Below are 5,508 nucleotides of genomic sequence, written 5' to 3'. Positions count from 1 at the left end.
GCTTTTATTATTATTAATTCCCATGGTGCTTTAAAATCAACTTTTTTATCTTAGCTGTCTGTAGTTTATTTTCTACCAATATTATTTTTTCCAAAGCTTCTGGGGTTAATTGGCATTATGATTTAGGATTAGCATCTCCTTTTAATAATTCAAATAGGGGGTGTAATTCTCCTGTAGTTATTTTCAAATAAGGTCTTACCCAGTTTATATTTCCTAATAGTTTTTGAAAATTATTTAAAGCTTTTGTCTATTTTAATACTCATTTTTTGTGAGATAATTTTTTGCTCACCAATGACCTTTTCTAAATAGTGCAGAGGCCTATTATATTGTATTTTATCTGGAGCTATAATAAGACCATATTTAGTTAATGATCAAATCATATCTTTTAATATTGATTCTGTAAAATCTTTAGTTTTATGGGCCAATAAAATATCATCCATATAATGTATTATATAAGCATCCTTGTATTTAGTTCTAGTACCTTTTAATGCTTTATTCACAAATTTTTGACATAAAGTTGGACTATTCTTTATTTTGGGGGGAAGTACTTTCCATTGATACCTTTGAAAAGGTTGTTTTAAATTAGTTGATGGAACACTGAAAGCAAATCTCTGAGAATCCTCAGGACTTAATTGTATTGTAAAGAAACAATCTTGCAGGTCTATAATTATAATAAATAAGTCAGAGGGGATTGCCACCGGTGAAGGCAGACCAGGCTGTAAAGCCCCCATGTCATGCATGGTTTTATTTATTGCTCTTAAATCTTGCATAGTCTCCACTTACCGGATTTCTTCTTGATGACAAATATAGGTGTATTCCAAGGACTGGTTGATTTTACTAAATGTCCTTTATTTAGCTGTTTTTTTACTAAATTTTTTACAGCCTGTATTTTTTCTAATGTAGGGGGCCACTGATCCACCCATACAGGCTGACCAGATTTTTAGGAGATGTTATCTGTATATAACTCATCAGTGGCCCCTATGAAAAACTTGTCTCAAAGTTTTCTATTGTACCAAGTCTTAGCTCCATATTTTGCATTATGTCTCTTTCCATAAGGAGAAAGGTAATAAAGGAATAATATAAGGCTGGAAAACTCCCTTCTTATTTTTCACATGTCCAAGTTAACAGTATAGAGCTTTGGGCTACATTTGGAGCCATTCCCAAACCTGTTAGTGTAGACAAGGTGTGGGAAAGAGGCCAAGAAGTGGGGCAATCTTTTCCTGCTATGCAGGATTTATCTGCTCCTGTATCCAAAATGCCTCTTATTGGTTTTTCTTGGACAAATATGATCTTATAAGGCCTATCTAAGGTTATTTTCTGATTTTAGGCTATTAGGTCAGTTGACCCAAATCCTCCTGTTCCCCTATCTTGTTTAAGAACAGGGTTGGGTAAGTTAACATAATTTAAGATATGATCTGAGCTATTCTCTGATTTTTATGTATTTGAATTGTCTCTTTTAATGGCCTAATTTGTATCTTGAATTCCCCCATGGAGTCTGAATCAAGGACTCCCGGTATTACTTCAAATTTTTTCTTATAATTAGAACTTCTTCCTAATATGAGTCCTACAGTGCCAACAGGCAGAGGGCCAAACACATTAGTTTCTATGGTTTGGATCCTGTCCATCTGGAATAAAATATAGTCCTTTCTAGAAGCTATGTCCAGGCCAGCACTTCCTTGTGTGGCTCTTGGCAAATCATGAATAGTAAATGGCTGTGCCAAAAGATTTAAAGTGGAACTAGGGGAACTCAATTTACCATTTTCTTCAATGGTCCTTCTTTCATTTAGGGGGCTGAGGGCTTGCCCCCTTTCTCATTTTTTGCTTCCTCTGGCTCCTGGACAAGAGGGGTTCCATCTTTATGATACTTTGATTTGCACTCATTCTTTTAATGTTTTTCTTTATTGCACCTAGGACAAATCCCAGGAGGTCCTCCCTTATTACGAGGTTTTCTCTCTCCATTATTGTTCCTTTTATTTTTACTAGGACATTCTCTACTCATGTGACCTGGCTTTCCACATGAGAAACAGACCCCCTCATTATTGGTCTTAGGCCTGCTTTTAAGATTCTGAATATAGGCACTAAAATGCTGTCCCTTCATTGCTGCAGCATAGGCCATTCCTTGGACCACTGCTGGTGAGGCATCTATGCAAGCTTTTATATAATCCTGTAAAGAACCTGTCTTTTTTATAGGTCTGATGTATTTCTTACAAAGAGAATTAACATTTTTCCAAGCTAACTGTTTTAATAGTATTTCTGACCCTTTAGAGGTAGGCATCATTCTCTGTAAAGCTTCCTCCAACCTTGTAATAAATTCTTCATAAGGTTTTTTCTGTTTTTGTCTAATTCCAGAAAGAACAGTGGTTGTACCACCTGCTTCTGGAAGCTTTCTCCAGGCTGCTACTGCCAATCTAGAAATATCTTCCAGTACGGTTTTTGGTATATTGATTTGATCTTGAGGTGCAGCAAACACACCTCTTCCCATTAGCATCTCCATTGTAGGCTTGTCTCCTCTTTTTTAAATTGATTTTTGCACTAGCTCTCGGGCGGCATCTTCATATTCAGTTCTCCATAGTATATAATGTCCAGTAGACAGCACTGATTTAGCTGTTTGCTGCCAATCATAAGGTGTCCACCACATACTACCAATCATTTCTACAATTTGTAATGTATATGGTGATGAGGACCCCATATCCTTAACTGCTGTCTGTAATTCCTTAAGTGTTTTCAATGACAAAGGTTCCCACATAGAGGTCCATTGTCAAACACTGTTAATGGGTAACAAAATGAGAGATCCCCATTTCTATGTGCCTCTTGCATGGCCCCCAGAAAACCCATATTGTGCTTTCCTAAAGGTTGTTTTCTTTTAGGAATGGGGATTGCAGAGGCAAAGGGATCATCTTCCTCAGGGGGGTCTTCATCATCATCGTGATAATGGGCGCCTTGATTTATCTAGATCCCATTGGTCACCATCCTCTAGCCAATCATCATCTGGGTCAAATTTTGATGTTATTGGCTTGGTACTCCTGCTGCTAGATTTATTATAACTCTTATCAGCAACATTGTTAGTATTGTAAGTCTTATTCTTATCTTTTTTACAATTTATTGGAATTGCCTCATCTCCCTCAGAAGGGGCTTATTTGATGAGAAACTCCATTTCCGTTTTATCAGAAAGTAGATCCCAAATTTGGACCCAAATTGGAAAGGCCGGGACAGGAACTTCCCCTGGACCATGCTGTTCATAATATCTACGAATGTCCCGACATACTTTTTTCCAATCTACTAATGAGAGACTGCCCTCTTCAGGAAATCAAGGGCTGACCTTTAATAAAAAAATCATAAAATTCTGCCAAACTTTTTTTGGGGACTTTACTACCTCTTGATTCCAACATATGACTCAAAATTGACAAGAACAAGGCTCTATTCTTAGATTGTGAATGCCCCATGATACTTTACTTACTCGTCTTCTTAACCTGGTGATCCTTTACCAGTGAGCCTGCAGCACTCTGACAAGGTCCTATCCTTGCCTGAAAAGGAGATTTGAAAAGAAAGAGAGGGGGATAGCTTACCCTTCAAGGGTCCCTGTTTGGGTGCCACCTGCAACCAACCAGCACAGACCGGAGCAGTTCAGTCCAACGGGAGCAGGGTCCCCAAAAGAGTGGACAAGGATTCAGCAAATGACAAACAGACAAACACACGGGAGTTTGGTGAAGGTCTGAGTGTATTTTTGCAGCTGCAGTGCTCAAATTAAGTACTGCAAAGTTACATGATTACATCAATAAGCCACTGCTCTGTGGTTAACCATTTTTTAAGAGTTTTGATTTCAGAAACAAAAGCGAAACACAGGTCGATCAAAATACATTGCCAAAGTATGCTATTATCTTAACAAGCATCAGCTAATGTTAAACAGAAAGTTTTCTGTTTTTTATTTTGGTGAGTTTACATTAGAGACCTTTAAAGTTTATATTCTGTGGTTACGCAGTGAGATGACCTCAAACCAATATGTGCTTTCAATATCAGCTCTGTAATCATTAGTATTTTTATTTGAATTTTAGGTGATTTACAATATTGTTGCTTTATATCCGCTTTTTGTTTTTCCCTGTTCATTATGCTGTCCCAAACCCCAAGCAGTATCAGTATCCCATTCTAATCCTGTAGCTCTCATGAAATCCTTTCAAGTATGGGACTTATAAATATAATTATCCCATTTTTCTCTCCAAGAAATAAACACATTTTTTAATTGTCTCTGTATGCTCTCCTTTTGTTTCTTACTAAGCAGGTACCAAGGTGGCCTAGATCTGGCAAGTCTGTCCATGAATTGTAATGAATACCAAGAAATCCTTTTTCCTCCTATATTAACCCATCTACCCCCTTCCTTATCATAGGCTCCTGTAAAAGGCAGTGGTTCATCCGTAGGTACTGGAATTTTATACATACTTTCTTTTTCTTTTGGTGGATGCCATAATCTACCTCCTGCCAAAACATAAGCCAGACCAAAATCAGTCATAACGGTTGGTGGTAACCTTGTCTCCTAGTACCAGAATTAGGGTCTTTTCTCTGACTTGTCTGTCCTATAGGAAATATATCATCTTTAGGATCTTCCATCATTAGCTCTGCTTGTTCTATTCTGTCCATGATATTCCATGACTGATTATTTCTAGCAGCTTCTATTATAGCTTTAAGCAGTAAAGGTGCATCAGGAGGCAAGGTCATCTGAGGAAACCGGGTTCCTAGGACCTTATCCTCAACATCAAGGTTTTGATCAAGAGGCGAGCCCTGAAGCCAAGCCAAGGACACCAAGTCCTGTCCATGTCCCCTAGATACCCATAAAAGAATGACAGTCATAAAGATAATAGCAAGCAAAATACAGCCAAGTACACTGAAGATCTTCTTTGCACTGCCAGTTCCAAGAGGCAACCTTCCTTGAAGTTTCAGCCTCAACCCGCGGAGGATCTCACACAGGCTCCATTGGAGATGGCGTGACAGTCTCCCTGTAGTCCCAGTCACTATGTAGACCAGGCTGGCCTTGAACTCACAGAGATCCGCCTGCCTCTGCCTTCCAAGTGACAGGATTAAAGGCATGTGCCACCATGCCCAGCAGATAGGGTTACTTTCATAGTCCATTTTGTGGTCAGGAATTTGCAGGTACAGCTTATTAATAATATATCACACACACAGTGTTAATGGCCTGACTTGTTCTGAGTTGACTTCATTCAGCACGCTCCCACCCCTCCAGAAGATCCTGGAGCATAGGTTTGATATGTACACACACACGCATGCATGCACAGCACGCATGCACAGCATGCATGCACTAGCTAGACTCGGTGCTCCAAGAAGCACCTGAGCCCAGACATTCAGAGCATGGGGCAGGAGTGTGAGAGACACAGACATCACAAGTCTCAGGAATATGGATGACCAGCTGGCCAGAGGGACAAGATGAAGCGCCACATGACTGACTACCTTTGTCCTCTGCCACCTTCCCTATATAACCTGCTGGCTGGAGATGAGAAG

The 5,508-nt window shown here is 39.2% G+C and overlaps 1 protein-coding gene across 1 annotated transcript in view; it reads right to left on the bottom strand.

Moving 5' to 3' along the window:
• LOC115072614 (leukocyte immunoglobulin-like receptor subfamily A member 1) overlaps nucleotides 1-3,720 on the bottom strand; it is a 15,849-nt gene extending 12,129 nt beyond the window's left edge. The window contains exon 1 of the mRNA XM_029570169.1: nucleotides 3,567-3,720. The gene's annotated coding sequence lies outside the window, so the exon portion shown is untranslated. The remainder of the gene's footprint in view (nucleotides 1-3,566) is intronic.
• Nucleotides 3,721-5,508: the final 1,788 nt, after the last annotated feature.

This window comes from Nannospalax galili, unplaced genomic scaffold (assembly GCF_000622305.1).
Source record: "Nannospalax galili isolate Female #2095 unplaced genomic scaffold, S.galili_v1.0 scaffold842, whole genome shotgun sequence".
NCBI lineage: Eukaryota > Metazoa > Chordata > Mammalia > Rodentia > Spalacidae > Nannospalax > Nannospalax galili.
This window is presented reverse-complemented; position numbering and strand designations above follow the sequence as displayed.